A 24,407-nucleotide genomic window follows, 5' to 3' on the forward strand; every position below is an offset into this window, starting at 1 on the left:
GAAATTTTTTGAAAGCAATAAGAGGCAATGGATATCGTTTCGTCCCCAAAGGTGGGACATTCCCTACCGAAACCATCATGCTTGTTGTAAGAAGCTCTGGTTTGTGAGAAGCATATACCCGAACCTGCCCCAAATGGGACAAAAAATTTACCACGGCATGTTGATGCCGCTCCATGATAGCATGCCAAGTTTCATGAATTTCAGACGAGTTTTGGATTTACTAGAATTTAGAAACCAGGTATCTCAATGTTTGCGGCCGAGTGACGGTGGCAGGGTGTTTGACATTCATTCCCATTTCTTGCATGGGACCTAAGAATGCAACCAAGTACACAGATTTCAATTTTCAACCAATTTATATGCATTAGAGCATCTGCATGTAGTTCAAATTTGAACTATACACATTGAAAGTGCAACTATCCCTGGGTGGTTTTGGTAATTCCTAACAACATATAGCTCATTGAGCGAATGATATTTCAAGATAAATATTTCAGGAAATTTCAATGATTGGCATGGCATGGATCAGGAATGTGGACCCCTCAAAATGCTAAGGACAAAAGATTTGCTCAAGCTCTAAAGCTCAAGACTCTACATTTTACTTTTAGTGATCCAAGATCACATTGAGTCCATAGGAAAAGCCAATACTATTAAAAGGGGATGAGGTGTTGCTTAATGGGTTGCTTGCTCAAGATGCTTAGTGATATGCTCCAAAACCATCAACCACTTTCTCATATCCACATATGTCCCAAACCAAAAGTCAAACTCGGCCCCACCGAAATATTCTATCCGGCACCACCGAGTTCTCTTGACATAGCCACTGCCACAAACCCTAGTCACTTCGGTCTCAACGATAGGGATTTCGGTCTCACCGAGATGGGATTGCAAACTCTTTGTTTCCCTTCGTAACGTTTCGGTCCAACCAAGATGAGCGATCGGTCCCACTGAGTTCACAATGCAAACTCTGTGTTTCCCTTTCGTAACGTTTCGGTCTCACCGAAATGAGCGATTCGGTCCCACCGAGTTTGCCTGACCAACTCTCTGGTTAGCTTATTACCAAAATCAGTCCCACCGAGTTTGTGTAATCGGTTTCACCGAGATTACGTTATGCCCTAACCCTAATGAAATCGGTCCCACTGAGTTGACATGTCGGTCCCACCGAAAATCCTAACGTTCACATTTTGAACTAAATCGGTCTGACCGAGTTTCATTATTCGGTCCCACCGAGTTTGCTGATTTGTGTGCAACGGTTAAATTTTGTGTGGAGGCTATATATACCCCTCCACCCACTCTTCATTCGTGAGGAGAGCCATCAGAACATGCCTACACTTCCAGCATACATTTTCTGAGAGAGAACCACCTACTCATGTGTTGAGACCAAGATATTCCATTCCAACCATACGAATCTTGATCTCTAGCCTTTCCTAAGTTGCTTTCCACTCAAATCATCTTTCCACCAAATCCAAATCTGTGAGAGAGAGTTGAGTGTTGGGGAGACTATCATTTGAAGCACAAGAGCAAGGAGTTCATCATCAACACACCATCTATTACCTTTTGGAGAGTGGTGTCTCCTAGATTGGTTAGGTGTCACTTGGGAGCCTCCATCAAGATTGTGGAGTTGAACCAAGGAGTTTGTACGGGCAAGGAGATCGCCTACTTCGTGAAGATCTACCCTAGTGAGGCAAGTCCTTCGTGGGCGATGGCCATGGTGGGATAGACAAGGTTGCTTCTTGGTGGACCCTTCGTGGGTGGAGCCCTCCGTGGACTCATGCAACCGTTACCCTTCGTGGGTTGAAGTCTCCATCAACGTGGATGTACGATAGCACCACCTATCGGAACCACGCCAAAAATCTCCGTGTCTACATTGCGTTTGCTCCCTCCAAACTCCTCCCTTTACCTTCATATGCAATGTTTTGCATTCCGCTGCTATACTCTTAGACTTGCATGTGTAGGTTGATTGCTTGACTTGTGCTAAGTTGCTAAAATCTGCCAAGACTTCAAATTGGGAAAAGGATAGATTTTTATTTGGTCAAGTAGTCTAATCACCCCCCTCTAGACATACTTTCGATCCTACAAGTGGTATCAGAGCTTTGGTCTCCATTTGCCTTGATTTCCATAGCTTTTAGTGATCATAGCCTTGGTTTCACAACCTAGGAGAGTATGGCGTCTAGCGAAGGAAATTACCACCGTAGAGGTCCTTATTTTGATGGTACTAATTTTGCTAGTTGGAAGAATAAGATGAAAATGCATATTCTTGGACATAACCCCGCCGTTTGGGCTATTGTGTGTATTGGCTTGCAAGGTGAATTCTTTGATGGGAGAGAACCAAACCGTGAAGCTACCGCGGAAGAGTTGAAGATGCTGCAATACAATGCTCAAGCTTGTGATATTCTCTTCAACGGATTGTGCCCCGAAGAATTCAACAAAATCAGCCGTCTTGAGAATGCAAAGGAAATTTGGGATACTTTCATTGATATGCACGAAGGTACCGACTCCGTCAAGGAATCCAAATTGGATGTGCTTCAAAGTCAACTTGACTAGTTCAAAACGAAGGATGGTGAAGGTGTCACTGAAATGTACTCTAGGCTTGCTCTCATCACAAATGAGATTGCCGGCTTGGGAACTGAAGAGATGACCGATAGATTCATCATCAAGAAGATCCTAAGAGCCTTGGATCGAAAATATGATACCGTGTGCACATTGATCCAAATGATGCCCAATTACAAAGATCTCAAGCCAACGGAAGTCATTGGAAGAATTGTTGCTCATGAGATGTCACTCAAGGATAAGGAAGAGCTTCACAACAAGTCAAGTGGTGCATACAAAGCCTCATGTGATGCTCCCACATCTTCAAGTGAGAAACAAACCTTCAATGAGGAATTGAGCCTAATGGTGAAGAATTTAAACAAGTTCTACAAGAATAGAAGCAAGGAAAGAAGTTCCAAGTCAAGGTCCTACAATGACAAAAGATCTTCAAGTCATGAACGTAATTGCTACAATTGTGGAAGGCCCGGACACTACTCCAATGAGGGTACGGCTCCTTACAAAAGAAGAGAAGATTCTCCCAAAAAAAGAAGTAGAAGAGAAGAATCACCACATAGAGAGAGGAGGAGTAGAGATGATCGTTATGAACGAAGAACCTCTCGCAGAAGCAAAGATTCGGAAAGGGAGGACAAATCATCAAAGAGCTACACAAAACGAAGACATCAAGCTCATGTTGGTGAATGGGTATCCGGCTCCGGCTCCGACTCCGACCATCACTTCGAGAGAAGTTATCACTCAGACTCCGAATATACTCAAGATGAAGGTGTTGCCGGTCTAGCACTTGTGTCAACCAACTCCTACGACATATTTGACTCACCAAATGGAGGAATTGGAAGATGCTTCATGGCTAAAGGACCAAAGGTATCACACCCCGAGTATGTTGATTTCAATAGTGATGAAGATGATTTGCTAGGTGATGATGATTTACTTGTTGACAACTCTAGTGATGAAAACTATGATGAACTTGCTATTAATCATGCTAATCAAGATAAAACGAATGATGATGATAAGAAGGAGATTGAGCGTCTAACTAAAGAACTAAACACTCTTAAGTTAGCTCATGAAACTACCTTGGAAGATCATCGAGAACTTTTAAGGACTCATGAAAAGTTACGCTTTGAAAAGCTCAACCTTGAGCAAGAGCATGGGTTCTTAAAATCAATCAATGATGATCTTCGCAAGAAAAGTTCTTCTTACATTGCCAAGCATTTACTCTTGTCTACTTACATGCCACAAGTAAAATCTAGCAACAAGAGTAAGAAAAATTCTTCATCTAGTAGTAACAATAATCATGCAAAATCCAATGTTGTTGCTTCTAGTAGTTCTCTTGATTCCACTAATGATTCTCTTAGCCAAGTTACACTTGAGCAAAAAATAGCTTATTGAAGGGAATCATAGAGAAAGGTATTTACAAGAGCCTTGCCGGAAGTAAGCAATTTGAGGAAATTGTACGCAAGCAAGGAAGACACCGGAAGAATCAAGGTGTTGGTTTTGAACGAAAGTTCAATGCCAATGGAGTTGAGTGGGAAGAAGATCAATACTCCAAGACGAAGTTTGTTCCACAACAAGAGAAGTATGATCCTACTTCTTTCCAAGGAACACAAGCCCAAGATGATCTTCCACCACAAGACCACAAGCTAAAAGGCAAGGACAAGCTTCAAGAGGAGATTGATGCATTTGAAGAAGCTCCTAAGGCCTTGGTCAAGTGGGTTCCCAAGACTACATCAAGTTCTACTTCATCAAGTACGAATACAACTCCAAGGATTCCCATCAAGATGATGTGCATCCTGAAGAAAAAGAACTAGAGAGTTCTTGAGGTTGACTCCGCCAACATACTTCACTCATACCATCTTGGCGAGGACAAGTGCAAACTACTTCCACATCTTGCACTAGTTCAAGGAGTCACAAACCCTCTTGTTTGTAAGATAAGGGACAAGGTAACCTAATGCTTTCATGGACATCATCTTGTGTGAACTTCACTCTATGTCTATGGATATCCTTGTTTGTTCCTTGTGGGATTAACCCATGTAGGCACTGAAAGTGCAACTCACTCCAATGGATTGCTCCGAATGATCTACATCAACATTGAGCGTCCACATCTTCAACATCTACATGAAGTCATCATCGACAAAACCCAAGGTTAGTGCATCCCTCTTAGGGGGGATATCACATCTAGGGGGAGATTTACTCTAATAAATTGAGCTAAAGCAACTCTAATGATGTGAACACAACAATGGTTTATGTAAAAGTGGCAACCCCAGTTGTGCTTAAATGATGAGTGTGACGCCCAGATAATTAAGCTACAGTAACCATCTACTAATGATGCCACGTCACCTCGATTACTGTTGCTAATCTCGCGTTAGTTCGAAATCATTCAAATTCAAAATCAAGCAAACAATAAAAGTTTTCAAATATTAAAACTAAAAATGTTCGGGGTGAGCCAAATAATGCATAGGTAAGTATGGTGGAGAAACCACACTTTTAGAAATGGTTTAAATACCCTAAAATATTTTAAACAGTACCAAAAACAATTAATTGAATGCCTTTTACAAAAAATAAATATTAAACTATTTTATTTATTTGCCCAAACTTATGTGGCAGTAGCCTATTTATTAACACCAAATCAGGGACTACTTTTATAGTTTATAAAACTAAAATAAAAGAGAAACTAAAGTAAAACAGAGAACAGAAAAGGAAAATTAAACAAAAGTAAAATAAAGACAAAAGAACCCCCCCCCCTCGCTGGGCCTCGGCCCAGCTGGCCACTGGACAAGCCAGGCCGGCCCAGCCGGCGCGCCCCCTTAACGCCCACTCCCCCCCCCCCCCGTGACCTAGATCGGGTCAACCATATCCCCCCACTACCCAAACCGAACCCTAGCCACCACTCCAACGTTCCCCATTCCCCCCTTCTCTCCCGATCCCATCTGGATCGGGGCTGCAGAGCCGGACGACGCCACCGCGCCCCGACGCTCGACGCCGTCACCGGACCCCGCCGCCGCCCGGAGCCTCCCTCGCCGACCTGCCTCCCCTGCGACACGCCGTCCCCGTCCTCCTCCTCACGCACCGCTGCCCCGTCCCTACGAACCCCGGTGAGGCCCTCGACCTCCTCTTCCCCTCGCCCCGCTCGCTGGCCGCGCGCGCGCCCGCCTCCGCTCGCCACTTCCCTGTTGTGCTCCTTGCCGCGCCCATCGCCGTGCTCTGCCGCCCGCACCGGCACCTCGCTAGCGCCTAGCGCCCGTGGCGACCGCGCCCTTCTCCGCACGCGCCCCCCTACTCTCCCTCCCGCGCGCCCATTGCCGCCCGGCCGTGCCACCAACCCCCGCCGTCGTGCGCCGCTGGTCCGTTCGCGTCGTCCCGCACCTAGTGCCCACCGCCGCGGCGCCCGCCCTCCTGGCCTTGCTCCGCCCTGCCGCCCTCTTCCCCGCTGATGCTTGCCTCGTCTTTCCTTTGCACGCGCCGCCGCTCCCCTTTGCTACTACTCCTCGCCGCCCCGCGCCCCCAATCGCCGGCGACCACCCGTGCGTCCGCCTGGTGCTGCTACTGCCGCGCCGCTGCGTTGCCTACTACCTCCCCACCGCGCGCGTCCGACCTGGTCTCGCCTCCTCATCGCCACGGCCTCGCCCCGCCGTGGCCTCACCGGCGCCGTGCCGGCGCCCATCCGCTCCCCCTCCGTTCCACGCCTCGCCGGCCCCCCGGGCGGCCTGTCGGGCTCCCATGCCCCGTAACCGCAGCGCCCATGCGCCCGAATCGCCTGCGCCCGTTTGGCCCTATGGGCCACTGACTAGGGGGCCCCACCCCACTAAATATTTTTTTAAATAAATAAATGAAAATAAAAATAAATAATAATTAAAAATAAATAAATAAATAGTAATTAAAATAATTATTTAATTAATTAATTAACTTAATTAATCCTGATTAGATTAGCCTAATTAATTAATTAACCTGACTAATCTGTAATTTAAACTAATTAAATTGGGTAATTAGTTAACAGTGTATGACTGTGGGACCCACACGTCAGTTTGACCGGTCAACGGTCACAGTTGACTGCTGACATCATGCTGACGTCAACAAACACTATTCTGGATAATGTTGAATTAAAATGATTAAATAGATGCTAAAAATGATTTAAATCTTTTAAAATCAATATAAAATAAACCGTAGCTCGGATGGAAAAACTTTGTACATGAAAGTTGCTCCGAACATCGAGACGAATCCGGATACGCAGCCCGTTCGTCCGCCACACATCCCTAGCGTAGCAAACACGCAACTTTCCCCCTCCGATTCATTTGTCCGAAAACGTGAAACACCAGGGATACTTTCCCGGATGCTTTCCCCCTTCGCCGGTATCACCTCATACTACGTTAGGGCACACCTAACACCGCTGTTTGCTTTGTCATGCATCTGTTTGCATTGTATTCATTGTTTCTTCCCCCTCTTCTCTCCGGTAGACTCCGAGACCGACGACGCTGCTGGTGCCCCGACCGACTACGCTGTTGACGACCCCTACTTGCCAGAGCAACCAGGCAAGCCCCCCCCCCCTTGATCACCGGATATCGCCTATTCTTCTCTATATTGCTTGCATTAGAGTAGTTTAGCATGTTACTGCTTTCCGATAATCCTATTCTGATGCATAGCCTGTCCTTGCTCCTACTGTTGTTACCTTTACCTGCAATCCTACATGCTTAGTCTAGGATGCTAGTATTCCATCAGTGGCCCTACATTCTTGTCCGTCTACCATGCTATACTATCGGGTCGTGATCACTAGGGAGTTGATCACGGGTATATACTATATACTTTATACTGTTACATTACTTATGATATTGTTCGGAGATGGGGGTTGAAGGGGCAGGTGGCTCCATCCCGGTAGAGGTGGGCCTGGGTTCCCGACGGCCCCCGACTATTACTATGTGGCAGAGCGACATGGCAGGTTGAGACTACTTATATATCCACGGGTGAGATTTTGGAAATTTCTTCAAAAGCCCTCAGCCCGCGCGTATCCTGCTCTGCCTCCTCGGGTCTCTGGATCGTCTCCTCGCCGCCAGCGACCTCCCGCCACTGGTTTCAGTCGCCGTCAACGGAATTCTGCTCCGCCGTTGTCGCCGTAGCAAACTCTCGCCGAACTAGGGTATGGGTTCGATACTTTGTGCTATTTCCTTACTCCGATTCCTAGCACATTGCTTTGCCATGATCATTGCCATGTATGAAAACAATCTATCCAGAGAAAACATCCTTTAGGTTAAGTTTGATTCGAAAATTTAGGGCTAGGTCTCCATCGAACTCATCTCGGACCGACTGAGTTGTAGAAATCGGTCTCACCGATTTGGCTTAGGCCATTGCACATGCGCTTTTCGGTCTGACCGAAAATTGCAAATCGGTGCGACCGAGTTCAACTCTCTGTGAAACCCTAGCAATCTCGGTGCCACCGAATTGTGACTCGGTCTGACCGAGTTCACTAGTTTAGGTTCCAAAAGTTGCTTCGGTATCACCGAGTTTAACAAATCGGTAGCTCCGAAATGCTTTCTGTGGAGAACTAAAACTAAGTTTTTTACTCGTCTATTTTGCAAAAGCTCTGCACTTTGTGATGCTCATCCATTCTACCTCATCTACATCTATTCACAGGGTCTGCTGTCAGTTTGCTTTGCCAGAATGTCTGACTAGAGTTATAGCCAAAACAAATCTGAAGAGCAAGTGCAATTGAGTGAGGGCACTAATCCCTCAAGCAGCTATGATGAAGGTAGTAGGAGCACTCCAAGTAACTTGCCCAAAGCAGCCACCAGATCAAGGAAGAAGAGAACCTCAGACTCTGAGGATGAGGACTATGTGGCTGTTGAGGATGAGGCCACCTCAAGGAAGAAAGTGTTGAAGAAGGAATATGGCACTGCTGCTGCAACCAAGCCTGGCTTGAACAAGAAGGCACCTGCCAGAAGGATTCCTATGTCAAAGGCCAGATCCTCCACTCATGAAACTTCCAAGCCAAGGAAAGTTCCAACAGGAGAAACCATGCAGTTCACAATAGAATCAGATGATGGTGAGGCAGTTGGAGATGGCAAGAAGAAGAAGAGGGCAAGAACCACATCTGCAAAAGTTCTTGGAAAATCAACTATGGTAAGAGATTTAGAAGAAGAAGAAGAGGAAGAGGATGCTGCACCAGCACCCAAGTCTCAGAAGCTTATGGGAGATGCTATCAAGTCAGGGGCTGCTCCATCAAAGCCCAGAACTGCTCCCAAAGCAACAGCTCAAGCTCAGAAGCCCACTAAGCCAAAGAGAAGCACGAGAAACATTCTTGTAGAAGAGAAGAACAAGGCCCCAGTGCCTGAAGTTGAAGAAGAGGATGATGAAGCCCTAGTGCTAAGAAACCTGAAACCCAAGATTCCAGACCACAATGATACTCATCCAGTGGCAGAGGACATGCACATCAGGAAAGATGCAGGACTGAGATTGTGGAGACAGTCTGATCCCTATGTTGTGAGGAGGAGAACTGTTGTAGACTACAGGTTCCACACCAAAGAACAACAAGGCTTCTATGAGACTATTCTGCTTGACAAGAAGCCAATTTTCTGTGATATGAAGTGGGTTGATTGGGAATTCATTGATGAGAATGAAGATCACTTCCCAGGTGTACAAGAAAGCTTCAAAGCATGTGGTGTTGACAAGTTTGTTGGACAGAAGCTCACAAAATGGAATGATGAGCTAATCATGCAATTTTACTCCACTGCTCATTTCTATCTAGATGGAAGGATAGTATGGATGTCTGAAGGTACAAGGTACCAATCAACTGTAGAAGAATGGGCCAAGTTTATCAAAGCCCCAGAAGAGCATGAGGATGATTTGGATGTGTATGCCAAGAAGAAGAAAGACCACAACTCTATGGCAAATATGTACAAAGAGATCCCTTATAAAGCTTTGGAGACAGACAAGCTTGGATCTGTGCACTATTTGTTATCTGGTATGCCTACTATCAACACCATCCTGAGGCATACATTGTTACCCAAATCTGGAGATCACAAGATGATAAGGGGACATTCCATCAACTTGCTGCAAATCTTTGATGTTCCTCAAAAATTCAAGGTCATGAGTCTGATTGTTGAGACAATCAAGAGGACAGCTGCTGACAGAAAATATCTTGTGGGTATGCTCCACATATTCAGGTGCTCATCAACTCAAAGATGGGCACAGGGACTTACTTTTTGGACAAGGAGCATTTACCCTTGCACCTAGATTTTGAACATAATGAAGTTGTAATGAATGAGAATGAACCTTCATCAGCACAAGCACAAGAGAAGAGAGCTAAGGCAAAGGCAGAGAAAGCTGCAAAGATGCCAAGTATTGAGGAGGCATCGGAAGTGTTCCTAAAGAGCAAACAAGATCAACTAGCCTATCTGATTCAAGCTACATTGAGGATTGAGAAGGGCTTGGCCACCCTGACTCAGAATCAGGAGAGCTTGGAGAGAATCATAGAAACCAAGTTTTATGAACTTGATCTGAAAGTCACTGAGATTCAGACTGCAGTTGAGCAGCTCTAGGGGGATGCAGAAGAGAAGAAGGGGAAGGCTACTACAGATGCTTTTCGCAGAGTGCCTAGAGGTCAGAGGTCTGCTGTAGTGCCAGTACCAGATACTAGAGCTACATCGTCAGCACCAGCAGCTACAGCTTTAGTGCCACCTCCAGCAGCCACTCCACCAGCTCCAACTACATCAACTGATGCCTTCGTCCTTGGAGTTCTCTCTACACCACCTTCCGAAGACCAAGCCTGAGAGACGCATAGCACTATGCATTTTCGAACTTTTTGGTAACTTGTTGCCAAAGGGGGAGAAATGTATAGATCATAAGCTTCGAGAGAGAGTGTTTTGCTTCTTTGTCTCTCTTGCTACTTGCTTTTGGTTGAACTTTTTTGTGTGCTTGGTTGATACTCTACGTTTGTGTGAGATACTTGTATGATCATGTGTTTGATCATATGCTACTTTAATGCTTGCTTGGATGATATTATCTCTTATATCCCATATATGATCATTCACTTTGCTTGGTGATGAGTGCATGCTTTTAATTTCTATCATTTTGAGCGCTCCACCAAGATGTATGTGACATGGAAGAGTAACCCATGATCCTAATCGATTGTGCATTTGCATTCAAAAGAAAATCTTAAATAGTGCACAAATTTAGGGCGAGCTCTTGCTTATCACATACTTCTCAAAGCGACGATGTATTTCAATCTTATTATCATTTGTCGAAGCTTTGATCTATATGTTGTCATCAATTACCAAAAAGGGGGAGATTGAAAGTGCAACTATCCCTGGGTGGTTTTGGTAATTCCTAACAACACATAGCTCATTGAGCTAATGATATTTCAAGATAAATATTTCAGGAAAGTTCAATGATTGGCATGGCATGGATCAGGAATGTGGACCCGTCAAAATGCTAAGGACAAAAGATTGGCTCAAGCTCTAAAGCTCAAGACTCTACATTTTACTTTTAGTGATCCAAGATCACATTGAGTCCATAGGAAAAGCCAATACTATTAAAAGGGGATGAGGTGTTGCTTAATGGGTTGCTTGCTCAAAATGCTTAGTGATATGCTCCAAAACCGTCAACCACTTTCTCATATCCACATATGTCCCAAACCAAAAGTCAAACTCGGCCCCATCGAAATATTCTATCCGGCGCCACCGAGTTCTCTTGACATAGCCACTGCCACAAACCCTAGTCACTTCGGTCTCACCGATAGGGATTTCGGTCTCACCGAGATGGGATTGCAAACTCTCTGTTTCCCTTCGTAACATTTCGGTCCAACCAAGATGAGCGATCGGTCCCACCGAGTTCGCAACGCAAACTCTCTATTTCCCTTTCATAACGTTTCGGTCTCACAGAAATGAGCAATTCTGTCCCACCGAGTTTGCCTGACCAACTCTCTGGTTAGCTTATTACCAAAATCGGTCCCACCGAGTTTGTGTAATCGGTTACACCGAGATTACGTTATGCCCTAACCCTAATGACATCGGTCCCACCGAAAATCCTAACGTTCACATTTTGAACTAAATCGGTCTGACCGAGTTTGATTATTCGGTCCCACCGAGTTTGGTGTTTTGTGTGTAACGGTTAGATTTTGTGTGGAGGCTATATATACCCTTCCACCCACTCTTCATTCGTAAGGAGAGCCATCAGAACATGCCTACACTTCCAGCATACATTTTCTGAGAGAGAACCACCTACTCATGTGTTGAGACCAAGATATTCCATTCCAAGCATATGAATCTTGATCTCTAGCCTTTCCCAAGTTGCTTTCCACTCAAATCATCTTTCCACCAAATCCAAATCTGTGAGAGAGAGTTGAGTGTTGGGGAGACTATCATTTGAAGCACAAGAGCAAGGAGTTCATCATCAACACACCATCTATTACCTTTTGGAGAGTGGTGTCTCCTAGATTGTTTAGGTGTCACTTGGGAGCCTCCGTGAAGATTGTGGAGTTGAACCAAGGAGTTTGTACGGGCAAGGAGATCGCCTAATTCGTGAAGATCTACCCTAGTGAGGCAAGTCCTTCGTGGGTGATGGCCATGGTGGGATAGACAAGGTTGCTTCTTCGTGGACCCTTCGTGGGTGGAGCCCTCCGTGGACTCGTGCAACCGTTACCCTTCGTGGGTTAAAGTCTCCATCAACGTGGATGTACGATAGCACCACCTATCAGAACCACGCCAAAAATCTCCGTGTCTACATTGTGTTTGCTCCCTCCAAACTCCTCCCTTTACCTTCATATGCAATGTTTTACATTCCGCTGCTATACTCTTAGACTTGCATGTGTAGGTTGATTGCTTGACTTGTGCTAACTTGCTAAAATCTGCCAAGACTTCAAATTGGGAAAAGGATAGATTTTTATTTGGTCAAGTAGTCTAATCACCCCGCCTCTAGACATACTTTCGATCCTACACACATGAATGCATTGAAAACTCAGTTAATGCATAAAAATGTCCAAACGAACCCCAAAAAATCCCAAAAATTGACACAACACTCCTGCTGTTCCATGTTGACACTAGGAAAAAATTGAAATCGAGAAGAGGCAATGGATGTCGTTTTGTCCCCAAAGGTAGGACGTTCCCTACCGAAACCATCAGGCTTGTTGTGAGAAGCTCTGGTTTGTGAGAAGCTCTGGTTTGTGAGAAGCATATCCCCAAACCTGCCCCAAATGGGACAAAAAAATTACCACGGCATGTTGATGCTGCTCCATGATAGCATGCCAAGTTTTATGATTTTCTGACGAGTTTTGGATTTACTAAAATTTAAAAACCAGGTATCTCAATGTTTGCGGCCGAGTGACGGTGGCGGGGTGTTTGACATTCATTCCCATTTCTTGCATGGGACCTAAGCATGCAACCAAGGACACAGATTTGAATTTTCAACCAATTTATATGCATTAGAGCATGTGCATGTAGTTCAAATTTGAATTATGCACATGAATGCATTGAAAACTTAGTTAATGTATAAAAATGTCCAAGCGAACCCTGAAAATTCCCAAAAATTGACACAAGACTCCTGTTGTTCTATGTTGACACTAGGGAAAAAATGAAATCGAGAAGAGGCAACGGATATCGTTTCGTCCCCAAAGGTAGGACGTTCCCTACCGAAACCATCACGCTTGTTGTGAGAAGCTCTGGTTTGTGAGAAGCATATCCCCAAACTTGCCCCAAATGGGACAAAAAAATTACCACGGCATGTTGATGCCGCCCCATGATAGCATGCCAAGTTTCATGAATTTCTGACGAGTTTTGGATTTACTACAATTTAAAAACCAGGTATCTCAATGTTTGCGGCTGAGTGACGGTGGCAGGGTGTTTGACATTCATTCCCATTTCTTGCATGGGACCTAAGCATGCAACCAAGGACACAGATTTGAATTTTCAACTAATTTATATGCATTAGAGCATGTGCAAGTAGTTCAAATTTGAATTATGCACATGAATGCATAGAAACCTCAGTTAATGTATAAAAATGTCCAAGTGAACCCTGAAAAATCCCAAAAATTGATAAAACACTCCTATTGTTCTATGTTGACACTAGGAAAAAAATTGAAATCGAGAAGAGGCAACGGATATCGTTTCGTCCATAAAGGTGAAATTTTTCCTACCGAAACCATCACGCTAGTTGTGAGAAGTTCTGGTTTATGAGAAGCTTATACCCAAACCTGCCCCAAATGGGACAAAAAATTTACCATGGCATGTTGATGCCGCTCCATGACAGCATGCCAATTTTCATGAATTTTGGATGACTTTTGGATTTACTAGAATTACAAAATCAAGTACGTCAACGTTTGCCGGAGAGCCACGGTGCCGTGGTGTTCGAAATTCATCCCATTTCTTGCATGATTTTACAACCCATGTTGGTGCACCAGAGCATGTAGTTTGATTTTGAATTGTGCACCTGAAATGGCAAGAAAACCGATTTAATATATAAAATGTCCAAACGAACCCTGAATAATTCCAATTCTTTTACGACACACATATAGTTGCATGTTCACTGCAGATAAAAGGTCTAGCAATTCAAACACCGTCCATTGCCGCTGTGACCCCATTATGTAATCCAAATCAAGCTCGGTGCGGTAGTTGTTGTGCTGGCCGAAGGTGATAGGGAGGGGGACCTGCCCGATCGGGGTGGTGGAGCCGTCGGTCACTCCTGAGAAGGGCTTGGTAGGACTGTAGCTGATCGTATGGCACTTGGAGGCGGTCGAACGTCTCGACGGACAGGACATTGAGCCCTGCGCCTTCATCGATGAGGGTCTTGGTGACTTGGATATTGCTGATGATGGGTGAGCAGAGCATTGGGAGGGCGCCGGCAGTTGCCGCGCACTTGAGTTGGTCGCAGGAGCTGAAGGTGATGGCGCACTTGGACCACCTGAGCGGGCGCGTGGCCTTGAGCCTGGGAAGAGCCGCGTTCACCTCGCAGGCGAACTGCTTGAAGATGCGCTGGGAGGCTGGGGCCTGAGTGCCGCCCAGGATGCAGGCGATGGCGTGAGGTTCCTGAAAGCCCCCAGCCCCCTCGTCTTGATGATGGTCGTCGTTCCTCCTTGGCGGTGGTGGTAGCGGAGGGAGGCCAGCCTTGCCTTGAGGACGGTCCTCACAAGGCTGGTCCCTCCAGGCGCCCTCGCGAGGCTGGTCCTGCCAGCGGTCCTCGCGAGGCCAGTTGCGCCACTCCTGGCGGGGGCCGCGGTCGTCCCAGCGCCCTCCACTTCGTCCTCCTTCTCGGTCGTAGCCCCGGTCGTTGCGCTCGGGGCGTCGACCGAAGCACCCATCACGGATGGCCCTGAGCTCCTGACAGTCGTTGGTGTTGTGGCTGTGTACATTGTGGAAGGCGCAGAACGGTCGGCTGCTCTTGGACGACTCCGGGTGGTCGCAGCCGCGTTTCATCTCTGGCTCGGCCGCAAGCACGGCTGCTCCCTTGCGCTTCACATCCTTGGTCTTGGCCTTCTTGTCTTTTGGTTCGGCAGCTGGGAGCTCGAGGAGGGAGAGGCGCCCTTCCTCAGCTCTCGCGCACTTGGTTGCCATATTGAACATCTCCAGAGCCGTGCATAGGTCCTCGTGGATGCCGAGCTCCTCCTTCATCTTGACATCACGGACGCCATCGGAGAATGCTGAGATGATGGCCTCGTCCGTCACCTTGGGGATCTTGAGGCGAACATTGTTGAAACACTGGATGTACTTCTGCAGGGTTTCCCCTGGCTGCTGCTTGATGCGTCGCAGGTCACCCGCGGCCGGCGGGCGGTCGCGAGTGCCCTGGAAGTTGGCGACGAAACGCTCACACATCTCGCCCCAGGAGGAGATCGATCCCGCGGGCAAGTTCAGAAGCCACGAGCGCGCGCCATCCTTGAGGGCTATGGGAAACCAGTTCGCCATGACCTTCTCGTCGCTGTTGGCTGCCTCGATGCTCAGCTCATAGAGCTGCAGGAACTCAGCAGGGTCGGGGGTGCCGTCGTAGCGCGGAGGCAGGTCCGGCTTGAACTTGCCGGGCCAGACGATGCTGTGCAGCTCGAGTGTGAAGGCTCGACAACCTGCTGTAGTCACTGGAGCCCGTCGTGGGGGCAGAGCCTGGTCCTGGTACCCACGCGCCGCTGCCACAGGCGGCGCACGGTCCTAACATGGTGGTGCTGGGAGTGCAGGAGCGTTTTCTTGCGGCCGAGGGACTTCTTGGTAGCTTCCTTCTTCGTGCACGGGCGCCCTGCGTGGTGGGTCGCGCCGCGGGGCCGCACGTCTTGGAGTAAGGGCGGCGTCTTGATGTGGAGGTGGTGGAGGTGCTCCATGGGCTACGTCGCCCGCAGCAGGAGGTGGACGAGGCAGCGAGAGATACGGTGCGGGAGAGCCCCCAGCGGCGCTGACGAGCTCGGCGATGCGGTCCAGCCAGTCCTCGTAGAGGTCGTCGACGGGGCGGTAACGCAGGAGCTCGCACGCCATGAGCAACGCGGCCTGCGCGTCCGTGGGTGCGCAACGAGCGTGGGACGACGAGCCGGCCGGAGTCAGCGACGGGGTGGCGCTGTGTCCGTCCCGCCGCACGGAGGGGTGCAGTGACGAGGCTTGCCGCTCATTCCCCGCCGGGCCGGTAGCGGCGTTGGCAGCGGGTGACGGAGAACGGCGGGGAGGTCCGCCAATGGGCGCCGTCTGAGTGGCGCGAGCGGCAAGGGCGGCCCGGTGCTCAGCACGGTCTCGGCGAGCGTCAGCTATGGATACGGCGGAGCAGTGGTGTGTTGATTGACGGAAGAGAGGCTTCGGCGCACCCCTACCTGGCGTGCCAAATGTCGGATCGTGGGTTCCGGAAAACCATGTTAGGTTCGAACTCTGGGGTGCACATGAAGAACTCTCTCTCCCTGGTTCACTCGCACGACAATCTCACGGCCTAGCTCGTCGAACCCGAAGAACACGAGACACAGAGGTTTATACTGGTTCGGCCCACCGTTGTGGTGTAATACCCTACTCCAGTGTGGTGGTGGTGGTTTGCCTCGCGGGCTGAGGATGAACAAGTAAAATGGATGAACAGCCTCCTGAGGAGAGGTGTTCTTGAGCTTGGTGAGCTGGTGCGTGTGAGGGTGGTCCGAATGATCTGTCGTCCAAATGATCCGTCGTCCGAATGATCCGTCCTCCGAATGATCCGTCCTCCCGTCCTATGGTGGTGGCTAGTCCTATTTATAGAGGCCTGGGTCCTCTTCCCAAATGTTTAGGCAGGAAGGGATCCCACAACGGCCAAGTTTGAAGGGGGACAACTAGTACACGCTATCCTGACAAAAGGTGGTCTTCCCCTGCCAAAGGCTCTGATGGTGACGCTGCTGTGGGCTCTGTGGTGACCTCCATCCTGCCATCCTGCTGGTCTTGGTCTTGTTGCACCGATATGGAAACCTTTGTCTGATGGCTCGGGACTCCTCGCCTGCGCTTGCCTCTTTAGCACCAAAGAGGAAACTGGTACACTGCGCCCGCTGGCGCCCGCCTGGCCTTGGTCGTCATGGCTCACGTCACGTGAACCTCGCAAGGTGCCCCTTGCATAGATATCTCCGCTCCTCGGGAGCCAGCCTGGTGAGGCCGCCCCCAGGGAGGTCTTGGTGTCATCCTCCTCGCAAGGCTTGGCCCCTCGCGAGGGTCTCGAGTGGTTGCTGCTGAAGCTGGGTCGTACCGGGCCGTTGGTGGAGCCACGCCGCGGGCCGCAGGCAGGCAAGTCTGGGTACCCCCGTTCCCAGGACGCCGATAGCTTACGCGAGAAGGTGCGATGGCTACAGTCCACAGCCCGCTCTGAATAAGGGACCGTGTCTGGTGACACTTTGCGCGCCAGTTTTTTCGCTGAAGCGATTCCAAATTTTCGGCTTCCGCGGAAATATCTACCTCCCCGCCCCCTCCCCCTTACCAAAAGCCACATTTCCCCTGTTTTCGCCTTCCTTTCCAAGTTGAAACCTTCACTCCTTGCTTGCAGCGCCACCTCCTCGCCGGCGACCCTCCTTCACGCTGCTCGGCCTCGCCTATCCAGGCAGGTAATCCACACCCGACCCCCATCATCCTCCTCCTTCCACATCCCACATGCCCCGACCGCCGGCGCGAGCGCGACACCTTCCACCCAAATCACTGACCCCTCCACCAAATAAGCGCCGCCCTAAGCCATGGTGCACGCATTATAGCCAGGATCTCAAGGAGCATTTGGCAGCGGAGAAGCAAATCGCGGCCGCACGCGCGGATGAGGTCGCGATGGCTGCCATTCGTGCCGACCCCCAGATCTTGGAGGAGCACCTTGTCGTCAAGGCCACCATCGACGCCTCGCGCGCCGACGCCGCGATGTGGTTGGCTACTTTAAACGACAGTTCGTGGCGTTTCCTCGAGGCCACTGTCGGTGCCTTCGATGAAGACTACGAGGTGTTTTCTCAGCGTGCACGTGCTTACCTCATCTCGAGAGCCAGCAGGTTGGTGCCCGGAGCGGCTCGGGCAACTCACCACTACGACGAGGGCACCCACGATGCGGAGGCCTCGCCCTCTTCCATGTCCAAGGAGCCAATCATCATCGATATCTCCGACAATGAGGAGTAGCTTGTCTTATTAGCTCACTATAAGGACCCATGTTCAGTTTGCTAGCTACTGTCTTTCCTTAACAAATTCTAGTGGATTGTGTTATCTACTTTTACCATGCAATCTTCTACTCTAAAGTATATGTTCTATATGTCGTGCAATGTGGTGTTCAGTTAACTGTTTGGTTCAATTATGCAAATGTGATGTTCAATTCTTCAGGGTGCAATTTTCCAAATTGTCAAGCATGCTTGGTTTGGTTAACTGTCCGATCTTCTATTAGGAGTATGTTATATTGTGCAATGTGGTGCTCAATTAACGTTTGGTTCATTTGTTGTGGTGTTTAGTTAACTGGTTGGTTTAATTCTGCAATGTGATGTTCAATTGTTGTGGGTGCATTCAAGAACAGACAACAGCGTTGATATTTGGCAAACATTTTGAAACCATTTCGAAAATTGCAAACAGTTTTCAAATGCCGCATTTTTTGGAAAAGTGAAGATGTTTTGTAATTCTGATTTGAAAATGAAACGCGAACAAAATAATATTTTAAAAGTAAAATAATTTTTAATTCAGGAACATTTTTTTATATGTGAACATTTTTTAAAATTCCAAGACAAAATTTGAAAACACGAACCTATTTTGAAAAATGTGAAAACAAGAATTTTTTTTAAAATTGGTGAACAAAATTTTGAATTTGAACAATTTCAAAACCATGAAAAAAAGAAAACATGCACATTTTTAAAATTTGTGAACAATTTTTGAAAACGGGAATATGTTTTCAACTGCCCGAACATTTTTCTAAAATTATGAACAAAAAATTGGAACTGAACAATTTAAACTCCTGAAAAAATGAAAATGTGCACATTTTTTAAATTTGCAAACAATTTTTCAAAACAGGAACATGTTTTGAACCACTCGAACATTTTTTGAAATTTGTGATCAAAGATTTGAAACTGAAAAATTTCGAAACTCAAAAATGAAACTGTGCTCATTTTTTGAAATTTGCGAACAATTTATTTAAAACGGGAACATGTTTTGAACCGCCCGAACATTTTATGAAAATTGTGAACAAAAATTTGAAACTAAACAATTTCGAAACTCCTGAAACAATGGAAACGTGCACATTTTTGGAAATTTGCGAACACTTCTTTAAAACGGGAACATTTTTTGAAACTAGAACAATATTTTAAAAATGGAACAGTTTCTGAATTTATGACCAAAACTTGAACTCACGAACAATTTTTAAAAATTTGAACATTTTTCAAAAATGTGAAAAAAGTGAAGAAAGAAAAATAAACTTGAAATAGGAAAGAGAAACAAAAAAGGAAATAGAAAGAAGAAAAAGAAATAGAAACAGAAAAATGACAAAAAGAAAAAGGGGAAAAGAAAAAACAAAAATTAATAGGAACACCGGTAAAAGAAAATAAACCGGTTCAGGGAACCTTCTGGAAGGTTCCCAAAACCGGACGATATAGTACAGGAACTGCTTACGCATAATGGGCCGGCCCATCGCGTCGCTCGGTCGCTTCGCATGTGCGAAGGGCCGACAGTTTAACGCAACGCGCGTCAAATAGGGAATTCCTGACCTGCGTGCGCCGGTCCTTAGCTACCTATTGATCTGATGGGCCGAGTCCATCTCGTTTTTTCTCTCGTAAATTTTTTCTTATCTATTTTCTTCTGGGCTATACTATATATGTGTACTACATCATGGGCCCCCTCCCAGCCTGGGCCTTGGGCCATCGCCCCTCTGGCCATACACCAGGGCCGACCCTGCCTGTCCGTCCCTTTGCTGCCCACCTTTGCTGTACACGACTACCTTGGCCATAGCCATAGCCATCCGCTTTCGATCCCTTTCTCCTCTTCGCACCACTCTCACCATGGCTTCCTCGCGCTCCAAATCTCTCTCGTACGAGCTGACGACGGACCAGAAGGAAGAGATGACCGCCATTGCTGCCGGCTGGCTGGTTGGCAGGCAGCCGGAGGACGACGACTTTCCAATGAAGGACGAGTCGTCGCCACCCTCCTCCTCCTCTGTGCCAACCTTGCCAGTGCATTGGACCATAATCATCGGCGAGGCCCATGCCCTTTACATGGACATGGTGCGGGAGGAGCAGTTCCGTAAGGCGCAGACCACAACCACGAGGTCCTCCAGGAGCACCAACAGGCGGAGGAGCAACTTGCCGCCAGCAAGGTGATCACGCCGGAGCGGACCTGACGAAGTAGGCGGCGCTGCTTGAGTCCTACCACTCCACCCGCGAGATCCGCCTCGCCCGCCAGTGTTAGGCGGAACTGGAGGCTGCCTACAAGGAGTTCGACAATGCGGGGGACGAGGTGTGGGGCAAGACCTACGACGAGGACGAGGACATCGCCGGCTCCGCCGAAGCCGTGCCCCGCCACCACGACCATGAAGTCGGCACGCCCGCGGGCGCCGCCGACAACGAGGAAGAGTAGAGCACGGTAGGTCGCCGTTCGATTGCGTCCCAAGAAAGCCACCGCTCCCCCCTCCTGTTGAAGCCAAGCTTGGTGGACTCAACATCGTCGGCCGATTAGCGCTTGGCGGCGACGTGGTAGCGGACGGCTTTACTTCCCGGGACTCCGGAGGCGGAGCTAGAGAGCACCGAGACGAAACTGAAGAAGGTGAAGCTTCAGTTCTGCGGGTAGGCGTGAGGCTCGCGGTAGTGCACACGCGACGGAGGTCAATGGGCGAGAGTACTAGAGTCAGTGATGCCTCGGCACACCAGCGGCAGCCGGCAACGCAATTAGCAAGCCACGAGGCCAAAACTAGGAGGCAAAAGCACTGCATGTCCTACAACTTGCCTACAGTGTGATAGTTTAGTCCTAAAACTTGTAAAACTCAACTATGTAGTCCTATAACTTGCACATAATGTGCAAATTTATTCCTGGACCAATCAGAAGCGGCCAAGTGGCGCCAGCTGGCCTGGTCTGGTCGTCGCCTGCACTTTTGTAGTTTCCTCCCTGCCATTTTGTCAATTCAACCTGCAGGACACGACCATCGCCTTCTCTGTGCCTCGAATCTCGACTGCAGAAGAAGAAGCACAGCGGCGGCGGAGGTGGGGGTGGAGGCGGAGAAGGAGGAGGATGCGGCAGGCGGCAGAAGCAAGAGCACGAGGAGAGAAGTCGTGCGCGGCGGACGCGAGGGCTGACGCCGGGAGCAGCTGCGAAGACCAGGCCAAGGAGAAGGCCGCCACCGACAAGGACAAGGACAAGGGCGGCGGTGGATGCAAAGATGACAAGACGGACAATGACAAGGAGAAGGGGTGTGGCGTTGGCGCCGCCCCCGCTCACCGTGGTCACCGACGTGCTCAAGATTGACGTGCAGTGCGATGGCTGCGCCCACTGCATCCGCGCCTCTGTCCGGTGCTTCCTGATACGATCCTCTCTCTCTCTCTCTCTCTCTCTCTCTCTCTCTCTCTCTCTCTCTCTCTCTCTCTCTCTCTCTCTCTCTCTCTACCGCGCGTCATGTGCTCTCCGCGCGCGTCTGTACATTATCGGCTCGGTGGGTGTGCGCGTGTCGACATGCAGGGGTGGAGGGCATGGCCATGGAGATGGACAAGGGATCAATGACCATGGTCGGGCCGCTTCGACACCACGAAGCTGCGGGACTGCGTCGGCTCGAAAGACCAGGAAGAAGGTGGAGCTCGTCAGCGGCAAGGACAACAAGGGCGGCGGTGGCGGGGACAAGAACAAGTGCAGCAACGGCGAGGGCGAGCAGGAGCCGGACAAAGAAGGACGAGGAGAAAAAGGAGCAGGACGACGAGTGCAGCGGCGGCGGCGGCGGCAATGCCGGGAAGGGGAAGGGCGGCATGGACAACAAGGAACCCATCGTGGGGCGTCCTTGATCCTTTCTCCCTCCCTCGCTGATATACGCACTGAATCTGTTTGCCACTTTGCAATGCGATGCATATGCTGATGATGAGATTGCTCTGCTCGACTGCTAGCTCGATTTGGTTCATGGCAGCCGATGATCGTGACGGTGGCGCTCAAGATCGGCTCTGCCGGCCTCGGCTGTGACGGCTGCATGCACCGCATCTGCTGCAAGCTCTTCAAGATCAAAGGTATCCGCAGCTCCTCCTCCACTTGCTCCATCCTGCATGCACGCTAGATTATTCTTCAGAGACGGACATGGCGCACGCATGCTAGGTGCTCGACTGAATTCCCTGTCTCTGCGCACTCACATCGCCGAGCACGCAAACGCCACGGATTCCATCTTAATGTGTCCATGTTCGTCTGCGACCTCTGATTGTGCACCTACATTGTCCATGCAGGCGTGGAGCAGGTGAAAATGGACCCGGCCAAGAACCAGGTAACGGTGACGGGCACCATGGACGGCAAGGCCCTGCCGGAGAAGCTCCGCAAGAAGCTGCGCCGCCCCGTCGACGTGGTGCCGCCCGGCAAAGGGGACAAGGAAAAGGACAAGGGCGGCTGCAACAAGGACGGAAAGCAGCAGCAGGGGGTGACGGGGAGCGGTGCAAGGAGGCAGCGGAGAAGGCGCTGGCGGTGGAGCTGCAGCTATGGAAGACGGTCTTCTACGACCAGCAGGCGATGCAGGCCACCGAGTTCCTCCTCAACGATGAGAACCCCAACGCCTGCGCCGTCGTGTGAATTGACAATCGGAGGATTGACAGACAGATAGATAGATAGGAAGTTGGGGAGAAACTGGCCTCAAGGATTTGATATAGGCAACCGAACTAGATTTTTGGGGGCAGGGGTGCAATGTGCATGCAAGTTCTTCTTACTAGTAGATTCTTGGCCATGTGTTGGTAATGTGATACGATGGTTTGTTGATGCAATTGTTGGCTGCTGCAATCGTTTTGGGTTGAACTGCATGCTAGTTAAGTTACTGAAACTTGTAGATGTTCTGAAGTTCTTGTGATGGATGGATAGTACTGCATTATGATCAATGATGGGATGATTGCACCCGCCACCGCTCAGAAAAAATTCAAAACAAATACTAGAAAAATTCAAACAAATCTAATTTTTTTTGTGTGGTAGATAATTTGATGAGTGAGGTCCGCTCAAATTTCAACTCATTTAAATATCTGAGCAGCTCTCGGCAAAAAAGACAAATCGGATCAAAACAGTTCGTGAACAATAAACTTTTTTTACAGACCCCAATTTTGTCTTTTTTGCAAAGAGTTGCTCAAATGTACAAACGAGTTGAAATTTGCAGCATCAAATTATCTACCGCACACAAAAAATGAAATTTTTTGAATTTTTTTAGTATTTGTTTTGATTTATTTTTTATCGGAGCGGATGTAGCTAAGCCCGGGAGCCAAATTGGCCTTCTCCCGCCATAGCTATTTTAGAAAATTAGTAATGGCCGATACTAAAACAAGCCCGCCACAGTTAACAGCGTAGCAGTGGAGGCTACTTTGTTTCGCCTGTCACAGATAAACGGGAGCCAAATTGGCCTTCTCCCGCCATAGCTATTTTAGAAAATTAGTAATGGCCGATACTAAAACAAGCCCGCCACAGTTAACAGCGTAGCAGTGGAGGCTACTTTGTTTCGCCTTTGTTTCGCCTGTCACAGATAAAATCTTTCTAACTGGACTTATTTGCATGACTCATCAGTGGCCGGCGCTAAATACATGAATCAGTAGCGGCGGGCGCTTCTCAGCAACCGCCATTAGTTATCCTTGCCAGATGTCCAATGTTGATAGAACATAGCTGTGGCGGGTACCACTTTCCACTCGCCACGAGTAGGTTAAACAACAGTGGCATGCTCCAGTTACCGCCCGTTACAAGACATTTTCTCGTGCGAGGCGCTGTCGACGACACTTAGCAGTGGTGGGTCTGTTGTGACACCCGTCACTGATTCGATCGTATATGGTGTTTGCGGGCTGTTACAGTAGCTTCCCCTCCCCCATTTGTTCTTCCTCTTTAAGGCCCTTCCTAGTGCTCCATGGTATACAGGTGCTAAGGACGCCACATAGGCAAGAAAATGATGTGGCAAAGCAATTAAATAGGAGAGAGAGCGTTATGGTGATCCATGAAGAAACGGTGCTAAGCACGCGAACCTATGTAAAAAGACTACCAACCAATACATGAGAGAGTTTAATTATTAAACAATTCCATGAGGGAAGCTTAGCTACCAAAGGTAAGCACCTATGCATTGTGAAGACTAGTTGCTAAGATTATAAATGCTCTTAACACCTCATTTAAGCACCCATGCATTGGAAGAGGCCTAACAAGGGGGAGCTCCTAACCGGTGCCTTCAGCGCCGGTTGGAGTTTCTGGCGCCCACGCGCCTGCTGGTATGGGCCAGGCCCACGAACACACAGGTAGTAGCGCAAAAAAAGAAAACTCAGACATATATGGCGCTGCACGTGGAATCGA

The 24,407-nt window shown here is 48.6% G+C and overlaps 1 pseudogene; it reads left to right on the top strand.

The window, feature by feature from the left end:
* Nucleotides 1-21,604: 21,604 nt before the first annotated feature.
* On the top strand, nt 21,605-22,740 carry LOC123120938 (heavy metal-associated isoprenylated plant protein 3-like; annotated as a pseudogene).
* The last annotated feature ends 1,667 nt before the right edge of the window (nt 22,741-24,407 follow it).

The sequence above is a fragment of the Triticum aestivum genome, chromosome 5D (assembly GCF_018294505.1).
Source record: "Triticum aestivum cultivar Chinese Spring chromosome 5D, IWGSC CS RefSeq v2.1, whole genome shotgun sequence".
NCBI lineage: Eukaryota > Viridiplantae > Streptophyta > Magnoliopsida > Poales > Poaceae > Triticum > Triticum aestivum.